Below are 22,551 nucleotides of genomic sequence, written 5' to 3'. Positions count from 1 at the left end.
TGGAATGTGCAGAAAATAAGTTTAAATGTTAAACAAATTTCTTCCAGTCAGAGAATGTTGCATATAATTAAATTTTTACTTGATGCATAAAGTTAAAAGATTAAAACTAATAAAACAAGTTTCAAAAAGAGACTTTTCCATTTGATTACATTTTGTATGATGGATTATGCAGAAAAAGTAGAATTGGGCTGAAAGATCTATCGCTTTATCACCTATTCAGGTTGTAAATTGTGTTTTTAAAAAGTAACTAAGTAACTAAGTAATTAATTACTTTTGAAAATAAGTAATCAGTAAAGTAACGGGATTACTTTTTTGGGGAAGTAATCGGTAATTAGTTACTGATTACTTTTTTCAAGTAACTTGACCAACACTGCCGGAGAGATACCAGGCACTGGGAGGACATGTAAGCTCCACACAGGAAAAGGTCCCAGCCAGACGGTGAAGTCAAACTCAGGACCTTCTCCTACAGTGCTAACCACCATGTCACCGTGCTGCCGAAGACAAGGAAATATTCTGTTTTTAATGGTAAATTTAAACATTGCTGTTTTTTCAGTGTTCTGCCAGGAATGAAATATTGCATTTTAGTTTTATTTACTTTTTACACAGCGTATTTTGGAATTGCAGTTTTATAATAGAAAATCCCATTTTTCCTCATCAGAATTTCACTGCATTGTATTATCTTGTCCTACTCAGGACGGGAGTATGACAACTGAAGGAAAAAATTTTTTTTTTTAAAAATGAGACAGATGTTGCAAACAGCTACTTCTATATAAAGTAGTGGGAAAAACAGGTGTTACTAATCGCATTAGTTAAGCTTAAATGAGCCTAAATGAAAGAGAACCTCTGTTAATGTGATTAGTAACACATGCGTTTACCTGCTGTTTAAAGCCAAAATGGCTGCTTTGAAAGAGAGCTTGCACTCCCCACAAAAAAACGTGTAATCTAGACATTAACATTGTCCTCATCAAGCTCACCACGGCCATATATATATATATATATATATATATAAACCTGTAACATGTTTAACTTTACCCATTAGGAAATATCCCTTAAAGTGGAGGTATCACTTTAAGGGTTACACGTGGATTTTTCACCAGCTCAGAATGACAGAAGAATGAACAAAATGTTCAAAACTACAACTTTTTAAAATGAAAATGTGTGTGTTACACAGTCACACATCCCAATCAAGACTTTTAAACAGAACAAGGTTTCTTGTTCTTAAATGGCAGTGATGTGGCAGACTGCTGCCACTTGAGCTAATTAGCTGGATATAACTTACTCTGTGAGTGTGTAAAATTCATAGAGCTGTCAGACGACTGTCTGTGCGTGCGACACCGAGGAGCAATTGAGCAGATGGAAGCACAGACAGAATGATGGAGGGAGGGACTGAGGTTGCAAACAAAGGGGAGACGAGAGGTGGACAAGGGGGAAGGGGAGAAAGGGGGTGGCGATGACAGAGACCGATTAGAAGACAGCGAGAGACAAATAGAGAAGGAGGGAAGCGGCAAACTTTCTGTCCTGCTGCCGTGTCTGCAAATGAAGGGACGGCGCTTTGAATGTGATGGAATGGAGGAAATCAAAGAGTCGCATATCAGGAGACGCACACTCACTCACACTTACACATATTTAAGGTGCTCTTGCGCAAATAGACGCGAAAAACATTAGTGCGCACACCAAACAACCTTTTCAGTTTACAGTCAAGCGTGCAAACCCTCATAATAACCACAGGATCGCATGTGCTGTATTAAATATGATTTATAACTAAATTATTCACCATACGCCATCTGGTTCAAATATGTTTCTTGGTTTTCAAAAACATCCATTTAGGTGCGTGTATTTGGCAGCTTAGTCTGCCACAGTCAATTCTTTGAAGCACCTATTTCCCATGAAAGAGAACATTTTAACTTGGGAAAGCAGTGTGGTATGTTGAGTTTGTTTATAAAGCTCCTGGATGCTTCCATTCACAGTTTTTGCACTGCTGGTTGCTTTTGTTTCATTTTGAACTGCTTTGGTAATTTTCTTCTTGTTAGATTCTTGTTAGATGACCACATTTATATGGAGCTGCATTTAAGAGCCTTGGCATGTGTAGCTTTCTGTTCAGTGCATTTCTTGAGGGATTTCTTTTTTCCATTAAGCCTTCAATAACTAGGATCAAATATGAGCATTTTATTAAATGAATGTATCTGTTTAGGCTCCTAATACCAGTGGAGATCTCTTTTTTCAGGCACTTTCTGAATCATTTTCTTCTTTACTTGTTGCATTTTTAACAAGTGCTCCAAAAAATCTCAAGTGGACGTCCTTTATTGTTACCAGCTGGCTGCTAACAGAAGATTTGTGAGTCTGCCTCTAGACCACTTAGGAAAATGTCAGTTCTGGTAAAGCCAATGTGGCAATTACGCCATTAAAATAAGATATTAGTGTGATTAATTAAGGGATGTGGAGAGTGCTCATTGGTTGAGGGGAGAGGAGAGACAGACCAGACCGGAGAGAGGATGAGAGGAGGAGTAGAGGATGAAGAGGGATCGAGATGTGAGATAAATCCTGTTAAGGTGGTATTAATGTTCTTAACCATACTGATAGCTGTGGTGCACGTGTGTCTGTGTGTGTATGTGTGTGTGAGGCAGTGCAGTAGCGCTATAGGCTCATTAGGCTACGGGGAGAATAGCTAAAAGGATTAAACTGACATGGATTATTCACGCATGAAATACTGGAAGCAAGGAGGTAGTGAGAGAGAGCAAAACACACACACACACAGAGAGAGAATGGCTGAATATCTAAGAGAAGTTGAGAATATAAATATGTATATCTAGGAAAATATAGAATGTGGCAGAGGGATGAAAAGGGGAACTGGTAGCGAGACAGACATCGATGAGAATGAGAGCTCGAGGAGCCGAGGACTAGAGTAAAGGAGAGAGGATGAGGTCTGAGGTTTAAGACGGATCTCGAGCAATCTGCCGGGTGTAACGGAATGAGGAAGTCGAGATGGCGGTGGGAAGGGAAAGAAGAGGATGACGGATTGGAATATAAAGTCCAACAGAGAAATGAGGAGGGAGATGTAGAGCAAAGCAGCATGGGCAAAACAACAGGCACCAAAGCAGGAGAGAGAAATCAGATAGAAATGAAAAGGAAAAAATGGTGTGATGAAATGAGGTGAAGACTAAAGAATGAAGAGCAAAACAATTGGACCACAGACTGGAGCTGGTAAATGCAGAAGAATGCAATTTGATGAAGAAGCCTGAAAACAAGCAGGTTTAGCTACATGCATCGTCCTCTTCCAAAGTACTGCTTTTATCCATATATAAGCTGGTGTTTCCTCGCTCTACAGTGAAACCTAAAGGAGACTGTGCATTCAAGGTTGTGGCTTGTAAACTAGTGAATGGACAAAAATTACATTTGAGATCTGTAGACACTTTTTAAGAGCAGCTCAAGACTGATTTGTACAAGCTAGGCCATTTAAGCATTTGACATGATTTAATAAACTGTTAAGAGGGCCCTGTTGAGACACGTCCAAAACATACACCCAGCAGGCGGTGATGGAGATTACCATCTGATGTAATGTCACATGGATGCATGTCATGCGTGGAAACACCAGTTAAAGTCTTATCTAGACCTTTGCTAACGAATGGCATGTCGATCCGTTTGGGGCTCGACTCTCATCGTGCCTGTGAAGTTTATGAGAGATTGGACAATGTGTCCTAGAGTTACATCAATTTCGTACTTCGTCGCGAATGATCAAAACTCGATGTGCCACCATGACCATGGCATTTCATGAAAAACAAAAACCTTCACGATTTAACATCACTAAGATCTTTAGAAGATTCACCAACGATCATGTTGATCTGATAAAATCCCTAGGAGTTCGCACAGGACTCCCTGTTGGGTATCAGTCTATGGACTCAAGACTACCAAATTTCATTCATGTAGCTCAAACTATGTGTTCACGGGACTTCATTTAACAACACACAGGTGGCGCTCTAGAGCCATGTTGCCCGCCGATATGTGAAACTATTAAAATCTGTACATTTTCACCAGACCTGACCAATATGCAAACTTTCATGAGTTTTTGGGCATGTTTAAGCTCAAAGGCTCACCTTTGTGATCAGGATAGATTTGAACCAAATTTGCTTAATCTGTTGCATTCTCAAAAACTCTAAACCCACCACCACACTAAACTTCTGATCAATGCATTTACTTTGATAGATATTTGAACGTAATTGCTGATGTACATTAACATCAGCATTTTAAAAATATAAGCTAATTGTAAGTAATGACATGAGCTCCTCTAAGGAGTTTATTGGAAATACTAAATGCCTTTTAGTGGCAATATATAAACAGATTACAATGGTTGCAATGAACAGACTGTGAATTAAGACTTTGTCTGCCTTTAACAGCTTGTGGATTAATTTATAGAAACTGTCTTCTAAAATCCAAATGATGTGACATTCATGCTCACTCCTGAGTGTTTTGCCCCAGTGCCTCTTTGCTATACCAACACCAAAGGTAAGCTATACAAGCTAACTCAGCTTAGAAATCACTAATGTCAACATATGGCTAGTTTGAAGGAAAACACAGACTGCAATGCAAAGCCTGTATTAGGGTAAAAGAAAAAACTGATGTGCAAAAGTCTTATTACACCCATCATTTCTGTTTATTTTGCTTCCAGGGAGCCAGACATTCTTTTCATTTTAAAATTTGTAATGAGCAAGACTTTCTGAAAGTGTTTTGGTGGACACTGGCTGTTTTTCACTCTAATTCAGCCCATTTCTTGTACCTGACAATTACAGAGGAATGGGTTTTTTTTTTAGGTTGAACCACTTAATGTTGACCTATGAAACTCAGTGTACAAAAGTGACGCACAGGTAAAACAAACAAACAAACAAAAAAAACAGCTGATGAGCAATGTCTGAAAGTCACAATCACACCATTAAAACCATTTTCCATCTGTAGCTTTCCTTTGTTCTACCAAAACACCTCTGACCTTGGAGGCATGGAGACAGGACTTTTGGGGGTGTCCGGTAGTAACTGAACTGTTTCCTACCATTTTCTGAGGTGTGATAGTTTGCACTGTCCTGATAAGTTGGACTACAGCTAACAGGAAGTGCCCTTGCCATTATTTAGGCTATATATACATGTCAAATTCACACACATGTGAATGTCAAGACCAGAGGTTTCCCATCAGAACACTGCAGTGTAACAAGATCAAAGCTCTCCATTTCACCCTTCACTATTTGACCTGCTTTTAATATTCTGACTGCAACAGAGTTCAGCACATACAGTAAATATGATTTCCAAATAACCTGTGATCATCTTGGCCTTTAAAACACTGAACGCAGATACGTTTTACTCAAGTTTTACACAAATCCTGTTATTCCAACTCTTGCAGACAGTAAATTCACAAAATGTCACATGTTTGCTTTTTCTTTGCTCGCACCCCCAGAGCTCAAGGAGATCAGAGCTCTTACTTCTCCAACTGTATATTTGCCACTGTTGTTTTTAGTTCCGAGCATTACAGCGAACTCATTATCCCTGAAAATATATCCATATGCATTACTGTATCCAACTAGACTCACAGTTTGGATCTAACGAAGATATTGTGAATTCGGCCTTGGAATTAGGAAAAGGGCAGATGCACCTGATCTTTTAAAAAGGGATCCTTTCTCTAACTTAAATTTTTCAATTCTTCCTAATCATAGGTCACCTGCGTGCTTTAAGCATGACCTAACTCCAGCATTAACTAAATCACTGGTGCCATATGTAGCTGTCTAGTGGTACAATTGAATCTCAGGGGTCTTCCCAAAGTTTTAGCCAGCCTGTTAGTTGTTAAGTGAGCTAGAAATGCTGAAATCCTTCTGGTATGGACAAAAATCTGGTCCATTTTTCTTAAAAAAAAAAAAGACTTCAAACAGCTGTTCTTTAAAAACAGATGCTTTCTTACAGGCACTTGTCCAGCTGCTTTGACTTTGCGTTAAAAAGAGAAAACAAAAAAAGTACATGGAGATTTTCTCCACATGTATGTTCCCTCAGATTTGATCAGTGAACCTCTGGTCAAATGCTCTGCAGTCACAATGCCTGTCAGTGGTATCGGTTTCTGCCTTGGTCATGTGGAGCCACTGCCGTCTGAGTGCACCCAAAGTGGGAGAAAAACTGTGTCACGTCAGCTCTGATTGAAAGAAAAGGAGGAAGAAAAAAGAGATCTCAATGACGAGAGAAGGAAAGGTTGCAAAAAGGAAGAATACAAAGGCAAAAGAAGAACGAAAGAAGCTGAGCACACAAACCAAACAAGGAAAAATATGGGAACAGATGGAGGGAAGAGGGGAGGGGCTAACATCAAACTATCAAAAGATGAAGGAGAACAGGAGAAGTGAGGTGGCGGTTTCAATAAATAGAGGTGAAGGCATCAGAGGACAAAAGGTTAGGAGGGCAAACTGTGAGACACACACAAACACACCCAGAAAACCAGCAATGACACGTCAAATATTTGGAAAGAACAGGCTGGATTTGCCTTATGCTGTGTATTTCACCACATGAAGCCTTCTGGCTGAGCGACACTCGTGTATGAGTGCAACGGCGAAGAGCAATTATGTGACTGTGGATGCAATATTACTTAACTGCATGTGTGTAGTGAGGTGTATATGTAGGAAGATCTGTCTGCGCGTGTGTGTAGAGTATGTGGACATAAGAATGTTTGCAGAGAGTGGCAGCTAATCTGTTTATGCAGTCAGAGCTCATCCGGCTCCAAAACCCACAAATAAATATTTAAGGCTGTCTGGCTGCTGCTGCTTTTCACGACTCGTATTAAGGAAAAGAAAAAAGGAACGAAAGAAAACAGAAAAAAAAAAAACAAGCAGTACTTTTAAAAATGGCTTTCTTCTCTCAAACGTCACAGCAGATGTAATGTGATGTGCATCATTTTGTGTCTCTATGGCTCTCTGACTTCATCTGCTGTAGTTTCTGTATGTGCATGTAAATACTAGTTTGAGATTCCACTGTATGTGTGCATGAGGGAACTGTCTTTGATGTTTTGGCGCATGTTCTTGTACTTGACTTTACAAGGACACATTTTTGTAAAGGAAGACATTTTTTTGCCCCAAAATATATTTTTTTTACTGTGTTCTTTTTCACCATGTTTCTTGAATACACTAATTTAATGTGCAAATTTGGCCAGAAAAGCAAAAAAAATTATGTTTGACTATTTTTTTTGTTGTAGCAATGCTTCTTCGCAATATGCAGGTATGACATCATATAACTGACATATTTATTTCCCTTTAAATGGTGCTACATTGGTAAGGAAAAGGCATTTGTGATAAGAATAAGATACATTTTTGCCTTGATCTCTGTGTGCGTTACTGTGGGCTCACACATACAGTGCCATATACTCCAGTGAGGAGTCTGCCTTACACATTTTCCATTATCACTGCATTTATCACGAGCCTCTCCTCACTTCACCTACTCACAGAGTTCCTGTATCTGCTTTAAGCAAACTGTGTACCTGCTAGTTTCCGAGGGAATGTTGCTAGATCATATCAAATCCTCCAGAAAACACTGAAAAACAAAATGATTTTATCACATTAAATCACCATAGACTGAACTAGAACAGCTTATTCTATTGACTGCTTATTGAGTAGTTGCAGAGAACAGAACTCCTACATATTCCAAAAATATTAATAACTTAATATTGAAATGTATTTAAATTACAATTTTCTAGTATTTTCTTTTAAAAGTGTTTGTGGATAAACAACCCACAACCCACAACTAGAGATGCACGAATGCCACAAAACAGAGCTTTATTAATTAAGTAGTAAATGGTCTGCATTTATATATGTCCTCCTTTATACCAAAGCACTGGTGCTGGAGCGTACTCTAGAACCAGTTCTATGTGTTTCCACCTAAAAAGAGAATGGTGCCTTTGCCCAAAATCAAAAGGGGCATTGACAAAAAATCTGAGTAATTTTCACATTCACAGGCACACACACATCAGTGGTGAGCTGCCACGAAAGATGTTAGCATTCAATCGGAAGCAATTTGGGACACTTGACCATGATGAAGCGAACTGCCAGCCCTGTAATTAGTGGACAACCTGCTCTACCACCTGACACAAAGATATGCCACTTACCAAGATTTTAGCAGCATAAACACCTGAAGTGAGACCTTCTTCCAAGCTGCTCTTGACAGGATGGCAGCGAAGGGAAAAGTGCCAAAAGGAGATTAGCATTCCAGATGTAGCCTAACCGCTGTCTAGCTTATCAGATGTAGACACACTCTGGATCCAAGAGGCACGGTAATGTTAGGGTGAAAGGGGAGCTACAACGAACTAGGAATAAAGTTGTGCATCTTGCTGTAATTTAGAGAATGGTCCCATTTATTTATTTGTTTAGATTTAAACAATTGAGGTAGATTGAGGTGAGTGTTTGAGTGTGTGGAGTACAATCTCTGCCTCTAGCAGTTGGACATTTGTGTCCCCACATCTCTGGATCTCCTGTCATGGTCTTTTTGCTTGAAATTAATCACCACAGTCAAACAGAGAAGTGTCCCCTCACTGATGGGTCCATATTTCAATCCCCTTCTTAATTAGTGAGGGCACAAAGACATGCTCCTGAGTGGTTTCATGGGAATCAAATGCACAAAATCTTTTCTATATGAATGTTTGGATATATTTAAGAGATTTTATCTGTAAAATGTATTTGTAATTATTTTGAATATAAAAGCAAACATTGAGTATGGAAAGAAGTATAATGAATCATTTGCAACTCAAATCGGTTCAAGCAGTTCACCCATTTCCACAAATTCATTAAGTGGCACACATTTAGCATTTATTTGCATTTTAATCCAGTTTCTCTTGAAACTGTTGCTTGTTGGCATAAAATGATTTAGTCAGCCCAAAATGATCTGATCCTATCTACGATAGGAAGCTTATGTCAAAAACAAGCATGCGGCGTGCAAATTTCCACAAAATACAAATCATTTGAAAATGTTCACAGTGGGATCTAAAAGCATTAATCTGTCCTGTTTTTGTAAAGCATAAGGGGCTGTTTCAGTCTCTGTGTGCAATCACTGTTCACCTGTTAAAAATGTCTGTGCCTCAGCCAGGCAATGTGCTCTAAGTAGCTTTTTTGATATTGTGGAAAATTACATCAGAGGAAAATGCAAGTTTACTAAGGATGGCAGTGCTTTAAGCAGATGTGAACAACACGTCACGTTAGTGAAACATTGGACAATGTTTCACTAACCAAAGATAAGCAGGACTATTTATGGAAAATATGTCTTTCATGAAATTAACAAAGATACACAGTAAAGAAGGTCAGACACCAACGAGGCTGTCATTCCATATGTAGCAGGTTTCTCAGAGAGCTTATCAGGAGAATCTTCTCCAAGAAGATTCAAACTGTTAACCCTCTCAAGGCAGGCATTGCAGATTTGCAACAAGTAAAAGCTAACAACCTGATTACCCCACATACATATTTTATGAGGTTTTTTTTTTTACTCAGAAGTACCACTGCAGGTATTCTTTTGTGCATTAGCAACAAAAACTTAATTTGAGCCTGAGAGGGTTAAATATCAACACTTAACCAAGTTCTTTTGATTCCTCATAGGCATCTGATGGAAGACAACACACTGCTCAGTAGACCATTTCACACTTTATTCTCTTACACAATTACTTCTAGAAGGGAGATGCGTCCTGCATGACACCGGTTCTTGCCGCGGATCTTAAAATGGTGGTGGACCCCCAACAGTTTTATTACAGAAGCTCTCTCACTTTAGTCCAGGAGTAGGCAACTCCAGGCCTCGAGTGCCGGTGTCCTGGAGGTTTTAGATGTGTCCATGATCCATCACAGCTGATTTAAAATGACTCCTCAGCATTTCTTGAAGTTCTCCAGAGGCCTGGTAATGAACTAATCATTTGATTCAGGTGTGTTAACCCAGGGTGCGATCTAAAACCTACAGGACACTGGCACTCGAGGCCTGGAGTTGCCTACCCCTGCTCTAGTCTAAACAACAGTGTCTCAGTAACTTTCCATTAAAATATGGTCCACTGTTATCTACCTTTTCCTAGGCAAGTGTGAGCAAGAGTCTACAGCATTCTACCCCCCAAGGACACGTAGTCTAATGCCTTTATTTTCAGGGCCGTGTCCACTTAATACTACACTGTATGGTCAATATAATAGTTAATATAAAGCATAGAATTGAGGCATTTCAAATAATTTAATCTCAACAAAACCCAGTCATACACTCTGCTTCATACCAAAACTCTTGAACGCAAACTAAACAACATAATCCATATAGTGCAGTGCAGTGAGAAGTGCTCAGACCTCTATATTGGAGAAAACAGAAAGCCACTCCATAAACGCATGACACAACATAGAAGAGGCACCTCGACAGGACAAGACTCGGCTGTCCATCTGCACCTAAAGGACAAAGGTCACTCTTCTGAGAATACTAATGTTCACATTTTGGACAGAGAAGACAAATGGTTTGAAAGAGGACTGAATGGCCATCTTTGAACAGAGGGAGTGGCCTACGACACCAACTGTCTGGCACTTATAATCCAGCTTTGAGATCCCTACCCAAGCGCCTTAACACCCACTAGGTCACATGATAGAGTGAGGCAACGTCTTACAATGATTCAACCCGAAACCTCTGCTGATAATGACCCACATCCTTTTTCACACTTTGGCTAATGTGATGAGGCACGGGATCAATAGAGGGTCAGCAACCTCTTTAAAGCCTTCTTTTACTCTCAGAACTGAAGAATCTTCTTGGATGAGAGGTGAAACATCTTCACGAAACTTAAAGAAGTCCAGCTGCTTTTCTTTCTAAGCTCCTTAGAGCTTTATGGAAAAGGTGGCTTATTGAACATTTTGGGGGAAATTGGTGCATATTGTGATTAAACTGAAAGGGATGGATACAAAATGAGATATAATAATCTCTTTAGAGATTGAACTTTTCACTACAACTGTCAGGTGTATATTGACAATATTCAATAAGGAGGGATCATTAAACATGAAGAGTTATGCATGAATTATTGAAATCAATGTATTTGGTAATTAGACAGAGATTATGTTTCGTGGCAGAACAGAATCCCAGCAGTGATGGGATTTAGGACAGGACCCTGAAGTCTAGATGCTGGCAGTGGCAAAGATGAAGACTAAGGTTTGGATGGAGCTCTGAGTGACTTGAGTGAGGTGGAGGTGGGAAGCAGGTGGGTTACACAAATGAGAGTCTGAAAGGGAGAATGACAGCAAGCACAGATCAGGCAGGGTGGAGGCTGACTGGCTCAAAGAAAGCAGGCGAGAAAATGATTGGACAACAGTAATGATGACAGAATTGAACATGGGAAAGTGATGTAATAAACAGACTAGCAGCTGAATTTTATGCATAAGCTTCAGAAGTATCTTCATTAGTGGTCTCAGGCTCTGTAAAAAAAACCCATCTGATTTTATATCTCACAAACACAAAATCAAGCTTCTGCCAAACCCTGTCACGAATCTGTGATTCATCCCAGTGGTGGATCTTTGTGAAACCTTATGCCATGTGATGAAAATTAGTGTGTATTTCAAGGAATTTCAAATTGGCAGAACTTGCAAGTTGTGGCTTCCTCTCGTAGTGAAGAAGACAGAAAGTGATGCCACATTGCATCTGGGCCAACAGTCTGTTCAGGCTGTTTCTTAATGCCTGCAGTGGGTTTTAAACTGTCTGTTCCAAAAATCAAAACACCCTCAGCAGCACACAGGATCCCATTTAGTTTGAAATGCCTCTAAATACCCTTCAGACAGGCATCCTCATCAATCTGATGCCATAATCCATCATTATGAATGCAGAGTAGGAGGCTTTAGCTCAGCAAAATGGCTTCTTTTGTTTTCTGTTGAAAAATGACTCGATGGCTTTGACTTTCCTGTAGCACATGAGTGATAGGTTTGAGCCAAGAACAAAGCACTAGGAACAGTATTACTCATTTTTTAAACTGGAAGACAAAATAATGTACTGCTTGATGGGCGGCTAGCCTCTTCACTTCTTAATGGACTCATTTTGCACATGGTGGTTCAGTGGGAGAGGCTACATGTCTTAACAACACTTTTCACTCTTTAATGAAACACACGGGATGAAATGTTTAAATTTTGAAGAAGGATTTATGTTGTATTTTCAACCCTATGTCTTCTAGTTCTAGAGAAAGAGTAAAATGCAAAACCCTGCATATTATATAGATGACAGGCAACATTTCTTCAAAGAACAACCTGGTAAATTGTTGAATCATGTAGAGAAAAAAGTATTTCTGTGATAGTTTCTAATAACCTTCATTTCTGTGTGCTTATTAAAACTTCATATATTAATTAAAGAGATTCATAGCAGTGCCAAATCAAATTTAATTCCCTCCATAAATAAATTGTTACATTTTAATAATCTGCACCCCTCTAATACAAAGCTCAATCTTTTACTTAGACGTGCTTATCTAAGAACCCAGTCTCATTTCCAACGTGTCGTATAAAAACATTAGATGAGGATGCCTGGTGATTAAATTTTAATTCACGGAGAACTCGTAAACGTAACTTCTCAATGTTTCAACTTTTTGAAAGGGCAGGTTTTTACATAATACACGATCGTTTCTTAAACCTAACCTCAATTATTTGGTACTTTAATCTAACCAAACCACATGTTCATGTTAAAATAACTACAGAGTGAAAGGAACATCAAATAATGAGAAAAACCAAAGCTCCAACAACCACATTTTACTGGCTGAATGCGTTTTATGGCCGTGGCATCTTTTTTGATCTCTTCTGGACTTGCCAGGGATCAAAATTTCTTTGTACAGTGCAACATGGTAACAATCCAAAAGGACACCTTATGCAAATCTACTAATCTAATCTAAGTCTTACTGCTAAGCTAAAAAATCAAGAAGATGATGTCCAGTGAAACAGAATAGGTTGGACTTTGCCGGTCCACCATGTCCATTTCACGCTTTGCCTCTCCAAAGTGTGAAATGGACACGCATGCAGAAGGTGCAGTAAGTTGCAGTAACAGCAGAGGGAGATATTTTATTTAAAACCAACATAAAAATAATAAAAGAAAAGCATTTAAACAGACATTATTAACACATACATATTATATATTAGCCACCTAGCTTAATCATTTCTGGTGATTAAGGACTAGCATGTACTTTATACATTTGTTGCTTGCTACCGACATCTTGGCTTTAAATGCACCCTAAATCTCCCCCTGCTGGTAATGCAATTTCTGCATGTGTGTCTACTTATCGCTTTGGAGAAGCAAAGCGTGAAATGGACACAGTGGACTGGTGTCTATTACGTGCTTTGGTGTGATATTGGGTTGGTTGGCATGGAAGACTTTTCTGCAAACAGGAAACTTGAAACTGTGACGCAAACCGGAAACTGAGAACTCTCACCTTAAAAGTAAAAGTTGTGCTGGAACCAACACATTTCAGAAGATGCAAATTTTACTTTAACGGTGAATGGTTAAACCTCGGTAAACTCTTTTCATAATGACCGAAACAACTGCCAGGAGGTTTTCAGGGCAGCTGTATCTCTCTTTACAACAGCAACAAGGAACCACTCGTTAACTGGCTGTGGATAAACAACTTTCCCTTGTGACTCGTAGTTAGAAGGTATTCACTTATTGGTTTGTTGACCTGTGCGAATCGGGCTTCAGCAACTGATTTCAAAGCACCAGCTAGCAACCTCCAACAATCACTCGCAACCAGTCTGGGAGTCCAGTGATACTGGTGGCTTCCAGATGGTCTGGAGCCTGAACTTTCTACAAGCTGTCACTGAAAACATTTAAATTTTGACCTTGTCTTCTTTCTGGATGTTCCTACATTTCATTATCCATACTCAGTAAGAGAATAACCTGAAACTAAAGGTGGCATATGAATCATACCACCCACATGCTCATGTGTGTGCATGTGCATCCTTGTGTGCAAAGATCTTTCAGTAAAAAAAATTAGACATCCACTTTTGATGACTGCACTGCTCCATAGCACAGCTAGTGATTAAATACTACACAGTCTAACTTTAATACCTTTATATAGTCAAAGTCCGCCCACATGTGCGTGTGTATTTTTTTTAACCGTGCTGGCATGCACAGACTGCAATTGACTGACAGCCGAGCTGTCACAGTTTATACCTTTTTTGTTCTTATCAGCGCATTCACTAAGTTCACATCATAGCCTTCACACATACGCCTTCCATCCGAGCACAGGTCTCAACTGCCAAGGTGACTTAAAACACCTGTGCGAGTGTGCAGTGCTTATTCAGTTTGTGGTGGTTATGTTCTCCATTCTTTATGAAAGGGAAATTATAACCTTTCTGCCCTGTGTTGCAGTTTCTGGGATAGGCGTGCGCCACAGAATAACAAAAAGTACTAGGAAAGTGAATAAACACAAAGACTAGACTAGACCAACCTGAACAAAAATATCAGACTTCAATAACGAGCCCCTTTCTGTCTTCTTTTATCCACGCTGGTTAACTTCGTCTTGAGGTTTTGAAGAACTCAAGGGTGTAAGCACTGTTCAAAGAAAAGAAATATCTGAAGTACACTTAAAGACTTGGCCTTGGAAATTAATATCTACAGTATGTTAGTTGTTATTCACTTAAAACTGATATTCCTGACAGTATTTAATGCGCTCATGTTATCTATGTAGGGTAAGTCAAAGAAAAAGGATATATAAAACATACTGGAAACATTGAGTGTGAGACAAACTTAACAACACTGAACGAAACATTTAGAAAGCATATTAAAAAAATGGGATATTGTAGTGATAGTCACGTATATGCGCACACTCACGTATGCACGTTAAATACCTAGTGGCTTCTTCTCACGAGTGTTAATAGATTCACGTTGAACCATTATAACTCGTATCAGTAATCAATGAGACACATGATTATAATGATCTAATCAAGTGTCCTCTGTCTGGTTAGCATCCTTAACAAACTCTCTCCATTGCTAATGAGCTAATTAAGACATCATTTTAATCAGGCCAACTCTGGCTTATTGCAGATGAGACACAAGATCAACATGGTAAACAGAAAAATTGCGGATATAAAAAAAGCAGTTGCAACAGGAAGTTAACAGCCAGTGATGCTGAAGCGGATGAAGAGAAGGGAGAGAAAGTTGCCATAGGAAGTAGTTTTAAATGATTTAAATAGAGAGATTCTGGTTGATGTCATGTTTTAAATTTTATGCCATTGTGGGAGAAAACACATTTATGAGTTTCATAGATTTCATTGAGGTGCTCCAAGTAACAGTGACTTTGTCAGTGACTTTGTCATGGCTTACAGACGGATGTGAGAAGTAACTAAGTACAAATACATCATTACTGCACTTAAACAGAATTTTCAAGTATCTGTAGTTTTTTTGAGCATTTATTTTTCCAACATATTTTTACATTTTCAAAAGAGGCTAGTTACTTTAGGTTTAAGACATTTGAGGGAAATGTTTTGCTTATTTTTTTTAATTTCCATCACTGACTGACAAACATAAAACTGACTTAAGCCTAAATAAACCTATATTAGCAGGTAATTTTAACAGCTCAACAAACATTAGAGAACACACACACTGTTTGTTTACAGTTTGTCACACAGCGTGTTGCTAGCTAAAGGTCCAGCTGCTGCATTTCACAGGGAGAGCAAAGAAAGAGAGCTAACTTCACTCAGACATGGAGAAAGATGAAAGATAGCTAAGACATGAGAGGAAGAAGAGAGGTCATGTTTATAGGTAAGGACTCCTCCTCCTCCTTAGTAACCTTTGGTGACAACTGGAAATTTAAAGCTTTCATGTAATGTCCTAATTTTTTAAAACCAGATATTAGATCTGTAACGGGAACTTGTGTTTGTTTTCACACTGTGTTTAAGCTAACTGTGTTATTTAAAGGTTGCAAGACAGCTTAGTGCAGGATAAACAGGTTAGCTAGCGGTGCTGTGATGAATTTACAAGCTCTATGTTGGACTGGTGCACAGTGGCTGTGGTGTTAGTTTTAAGGTAAATCAAGTTAATTTAAATTCTCATGGTGATTCGATTCTCTGAATTCCACCTGTATACTAACTCTGTATTATCTAGTATTGAGGCGGCATTAAGAATATACTGTCAGTATATAACTTTAGAGCAGGAACAGCACACTTCAATCAGAGCCTGTGCACAAAGAAAATGAGCTGGCACTTACAATAGAAACTCTGGTGAGTTGTGATTCTTGTCCCCAATATTGAGGCTCTGCAACCGATTTCAGGGTCCCCCCACCTGTCAGATGCCACTTTAATCCCAGACTACTAGACTTTTTGTTAGGTGTGGGGGCAAAGTGAAAAAACAAAAAACAGATTGTATTCCCTTGTTGTACTATTATTTCATTATTATAATAATATAGCACAAGGTTTAGTTGGCCTTGCAAAAAATAAAAAATACAAAAATAACTGGTTGAAATGTTCTTCAAAGAATCCCTTTTTGTTGTCTTAGTTTTAGTAATTTTTCACGTTTACTTGTGTAAATAAGTTGAATCAGTACTTCAACTATTTCTACTAGTTAAGTAAAGATTGCCTGTACTTTTTGCCTGCATACAGATCATTTTCACAACAGGAGTTTTAACTTCACATGGCAGGTGTACAGTTGCTTATAAAACTAACGAGTGAAATCCATTTAGGTGAGGTTCCTGGGTTGGCCCTTCAGGCATACTGACTCACTGTCATGGCCTACTGGGAGACTCGATGGAACTTGGCATCATTGATCAAAATGACTTTCATCTGCGCTTCTCCTGCAATAAAAAGTCAAATTGTTTGCTGTAAAAACTTTTTAGTGTGTGATTCGAGCTATTATTAAGGCTTTTGCGTATGTATTTCCTTCCTTCTTATTTGATTTAATTCTTGCACTTTTTATTCATAATCCTTAATTTAAAAACATAATCACAATGTTAGAAGTCCTTCTGTTTATGTGCTGTCTTGTTGCGACATGTATCATTCATCTGTTTGGGAACATATAAACTGAGGTGAACTTGTAGGAATCAGCAATTCCTTCTACCTGCTATTTGAACATAATCTGTATCCTTATCCAAATACGAGCTCTTGCTTTTTTTCACACTTAGTATAAAAAATTAATGGTTATTGTGATAAAGTCTGAAATGTTGCAGACTTCAGAAACATAGTACGTACGAGACAAAAGCAGTTAACCTACTGTAGAGGTAATATTTATTTTTCCTGTCTCCCAAAGCATCCATGCAGCTTTTAGATCATCTTACGCGAGACAGCAGCAAGAAGTGGAAGAAGTCAAACAATTTGACCTTTTATGTTGTTGAGTGTTTTGTTTTCTCTTAAGATTGTGGCTAGACCTTACGCCTGGCTGGGTTCTGATCCCAGTGTTAGCCAGACCACCTCTAGATGTCATCAGGATAATCAGATAGTAATCCGATTTCTTGTTGTTACATATGTTTTTTATATCCACCCTACGCAGCTATATTGCTTGTTGTTACAAGGTCCAATGATGAGGAAGAGGGATGGTGGTATATATCATTATGTGAGAATGAAACTTATCTGCAATTGACTCCACTTTTCTGTCTTTTTAATGGCTTGGATTGCTGCACCCATGTGACAGCCTTCTCTGGTTTTCTTTTTTTTTCTAAGGTATTTGGCAGGTAAAGATGTGTTTTTGTGGGAAACTTGGCACATTTCTATTGTGTGTCCAGGCTGCTTGAATTGCTTTTGTCCCTTAAACCCAAACTGATTTGGTGCCGCCATCAGGGTGCTGTGGGTGTTGTTGAATCTATTGCAGGATTAACTAATTAAATCTGTGTTTTCCCTGCCATGACAAAATACACTCATGTGAAAAACTTCAACTGATTAATAGAAAATAATTAACATAACATCCAACATACCTCAAACTGTTGTACTCTTCTTTACGTTTGTGACTACATATTTAAATAGCTGCATCTCTTGAGGAATTTAATTGACTTATGTCTGCCTACGCAGCTAATCAATCCTGTGTGAATCTTTGAGTTGTGCTGCTCTATTTAATATGCTTTACGTTCTTAGTAACAGAGATAACAAACCTTGCTTCAACACATCTTGCTTCAAAACTCAAGTCTTATCCAGCCAGTGAAACTCAATAGTCAACCCACCTCCTTATGCCTACTGTTATACACCTTTCTCACCAATCATTGTGTCTTCGATCTTCCTCTCTTTGTTTATCCCCTCAGCTTTTCGTGTTCTTCGCTCCGCTCTGCCCTCCTCCCCTTTGTGTCCCGCCACTTCTCACTTATTGCTTTGTTTTATGGCCGCCCGTTCTCACACTTTCTCAGGCAAGTTCTTTTTTTCTAATATGGCTGCCAGTGCTGGACGTGTCATTGGCCTCTGCAGTGGCTTCACTGTTTCATGCTTTGCCTTGTGATTTTTGAGGAAATGAACATTAACTCAAACAAATCAGGACCATATGGGACATAGTGAAGGGTTTATATGGGTGAAATTGGCCAGCTGTTTCATACACAATGACTTTTACATATTTTTATTGTAAAATGTTGTTGTTTGATCTAAAAAGCTATCAAGACATTGGAGTGAAAAGAGCTGGTCCCCTAGAAGTGGTCGCAAGGAAAAAATCTAATCTATGTGACCCAGGTAGTGCCAAGCCTATACCACACATGCTCTAGGGTAGGTTGATCTAAAGCACGAGACCATAGTTTTAGAGAAGGTTATTGTATGTAGTAGACATGCATGAGATTAATTTAGTATATAGTAATTTAGTGGCATATGGGCATGATGCAGAGTGAGATAATGAATGTTTTGGGGAAATTTTTATGTAATGTTTCAGTCTTTCTTCACCCTGACCATCCCTTCGGTATGCTGCTATAGACTCAGATGCTCACACTGAGCACTTCCCTGCTCGCCTCTATTCATGCCTCTACATGTATAGAGGCCACTGCAACATGTTGTCACATTTTTTGTCTTCTCTCTTCCTTAGTCTGGGCTTTCATTCTTGTCTCTTCTTCCTTTCTCATTCCTCTCATCCTGCTTTGACAAAGAGCTTGCTCATAAGGGGTTGCTTATATGGCCCTATATAAATAAACCTCAATAGAATAGAGTACAGCTGAATTGAATTGCACTGTGAACATCTCAAATATGGTGGTGGTTAATCCACTGACTGTATGGCCAGAGCCCAGAGAAAGGATGCATAAGGTTTGGCGACATAGGCAATTGATTTGAACCTGGTGTATGCCTCATTAGTGACTATTGTTTTGATTGATTTTGATGAAACAGGACCGAAATATTCATCAAAGCTGCAGATGTGTTGTTAGCAGTTGGGCAGAGCTGTAACAGCAAGAACACCCCCAGTGATGTTTTCCCAAGTTACAACAATGCTGTTGTATTTCTGTCTGTGCCGTCCTCTGTTCTTAGTAGGGACACAAAATGACACGAATTTAGTGATTCAGATTACATTATCGATATGGCATTGAACAAGACGGCAGTCATGCAAACTTCCGCCTGATTGCTCATCTGTCTGTTACCTGTCTGTCTCCTAGGCTGAAGACTGCATTCACTTAGCTTTAACATCACTCTGGGTTCTTGGCTAGCTTAGCGTTAGTATGGTGTCTTTGCTGGTGCTCGCAAAGAGCCGAAGTTGCAGCATAAATTACTTGTTTTTGTCCTTGCTCCATCTACATAGACTTCACCAATATTTTTCTCTTCTGGCACACAAACTGAAATCAGCTAAGTGCAAATACAACTGGAACCAATAAGCAGAGTCGATAGGGATTGGGGTATTGTAGAAATCCAGTTCTTGATTCCCATCCCTAATTCTCCTGGGTCTTACCCAGCGCCTCCTCCCGGTAGGACATGCCCGGAATACCCCACCTAGGAGGCATCCAGGAGGTATTAAAGGAAGATGGCTAAACCACCTCAACTGGCTCCGTTCAACATGGAGGAGCAGTGGAACTCTCGAATTACCAAGCTCCTCACCCTGCCTCTAAGGGAGAGCCCGGCAACTCTTCAAAGCAAATTCATTTCTTGCATACACAGCTGCATTCTTTCAAGCTTCACTGCCCAAAGCTTGTCACCATATGTAAGGGTAAAGGAATATAGATTGACCAGTAAATTGACAGCTTTTGCTTTTATGCTCAGTGGTCTCTTCACCAAAACAGATTGGTGAAACATCCGGACTCCCCAGTCCGTCTGTTAGTCTCCCATTCAACTCTCCCCTAACTCACAGCTTCCTTACAAAGTTGCACAATGTAATGCATTTTGATATATAGTGGTATCTCTTGATATTATTGAACAATACATATAGGCAGCAATTCAGTCCAGTGTGAAAAAATTCAATTTAGTACTTACTTTCACTTAAGTACCCTCTAAAAGTACTAAATGTTAACCACTGGAAGATAAGAGTGTATCAACATCACTTAGCAAACGGATGTCAAATACCTGGGCTACTTGGACCTCAGAGACCTATAGAAACAAACGATTTGTAGAGAACACATTGTAGACAGTATATAGTTTATCAATGCAAAGAAACAGTGACATGTGGTGCATAGAACATAAAACCTCAGACAAGCCAAACTATATGATTTCTGATGCTTAATTAAAAAAACAACAACATATTTGTCTGACAGAGTCATACTTGGTGCTAGCAGTTAATTAATTTGAGTATTTTTAGCCTGTAAGACTTATATTGTTTGAAAGATTGTGTTGTTTTATGTACATATTGGTTTCTGTGTGCTATTTTTAAGATATAATTTATTAGATTTATTATCAGAGATCTTTTTTAATGAAAAGCAAAGTTTTACTTTTGGAGGAATTCAAGTGGATAATATCAGGTCAGATGGAGAGACAGATTGTTTTGGTATTTCTAACAGTTTGATATCACATATGTAAATTTGCTGATTTGTTAGGGTTAATAGTCTGTTAGTGAAAGTTGATGTCTAAAAACTCTCATATAAAAGTACAAGTAAAGGAAGCATATCCAGAACAAAAACACACATTAATATTTGACAAGCTTAATAATAAGCTGGTTAATATAGAGACTATCACTTCACTGATGCTGTAATTGTAGTTTAAAAATAAAATGTATTTATAATCATCTTAAGGCATTAAATCCCATCATGACAGCATTAGAAACTACAGTACAGTGCTCTTATGACATAAACCATGACACGTATGACTTTCTGACTGTAACTGGAGTAATGTACCTCCTTTGACCCCTGAGTTGTCTTGAAAAAGTTGCGATCTCTGGTCCATACCGTGCAAGCATGGGCCATATTGCCCATCAGTCTAGCCGGTCACAGTGTGTTGACTCACTGGCTGTAGCCTCCTGCCATGTTTAGCATGCCAGCAGTGAGAGGACAAACAGTCTGTTGTTGGTGGATTGTTGTGCTGCTGGCTGAGTTTTCTCAATTTTACCCGAGAGTCAGTGAACTGTTGGAGGTGTGGAACAGAATGTGGACAAAATTATTCCGAACACTTATATTGAGTGTATGTCTGTGCCTGCATGTGTACTGAGGCTGTGCAACAGGAGCATTTACAGACATATATCAGACACACTTTTAGGCCTTTCAGCAAAGGTTCCATCCTGCAGGAGAGTATTGATGGTCACTGTATGAGAAATAAATCACCCTATGTAGCAATTTCTAAATTTCAACAGTGTAGCAATCTATGATGATTCTGTGCAAATTTTAGGCTCAGTTTCCTGTTCTTAGCTCACAGGAGGTGCAAGAGGCACCTTACAAATCTGTTTTTGCCAGTCTAAGCAAATTAAGCAGATGGCATGCATAGATAGATGGCAAGGCTGGAAGAGAAATAAGACAGATAACAGACAAACACACAAGCTGTCAAGCTAGCCAGTTTAACTTGACCAGATTGTCAGATCATCTAAAACTACACTAGGTGGTTAATGTAAGATGGTTTGATCATGTGCTATGGTCTGTGTTATATCACTAATCAACATTTAACCTGATTATTAAATTTGCTTCCTATGGGTGTTATACCTTTCAAACAACAAAAGCATTGCCATTACATCAGAGCATTTGTAAAATATGATATCTATTATAAACTTTCTATAAACTCTGTAAACATTGATTCTAACACAGGCCGTAATAGTAAACTGCGTTGTCTATAGCAGCTACATTCACAGCATCTCTAGCATAAGCATGAAGCTTAGTCACATACCATGTAATGCATGTAGGCTACATAATGGCGTCAGCATATGTTATGCTTCCACACCCTTGAACATCCTATACACACACACACACACACACACACACAAAGACTACTCAGCAGCACATGTGCCACCACTTTTCCCACAGTGTTCTGTGGAAATAACTACAAACACATATTGTACTGTGTATCACATTTAGATTTAGCTGATGCTTTCATTTACAGTGGCTCACAATGACACCCACTCTTGTATAAGCTAACACTAAGCCCCCCTCTGCTTCTCCCCAGGTGGCTCAGGTATAAGTATGTGTGTGTCCTTTTGTGATTAATGGAGAGACAAAAGAATGACGCAGGTTGAGAATCTGTGTCCATAAACAGGAAATGCTGCGTTTGGATGAGATGAACAAGAACAGAAGTCATTTTA

At 39.0% G+C, this 22,551-nt stretch overlaps 1 protein-coding gene across 2 annotated transcripts in view; it reads left to right on the top strand.

Annotated features, from left to right (window-relative positions):
• Positions 1-22,551, top strand: part of LOC146517454 (protein phosphatase 1 regulatory subunit 29-like) — a 305,410-nt gene that overhangs the window by 70,422 nt on the left and 212,437 nt on the right. The gene's annotated exons all lie outside the window — the stretch shown is intronic.

Source organism: Neolamprologus multifasciatus, chromosome 6 (genome assembly GCF_963576455.1).
Source record: "Neolamprologus multifasciatus chromosome 6, fNeoMul1.2, whole genome shotgun sequence".
NCBI lineage: Eukaryota > Metazoa > Chordata > Actinopteri > Cichliformes > Cichlidae > Neolamprologus > Neolamprologus multifasciatus.
Note: the sequence above shows the minus strand (reverse complement) of the source record. Positions and strands in the feature narration are given on the sequence as shown.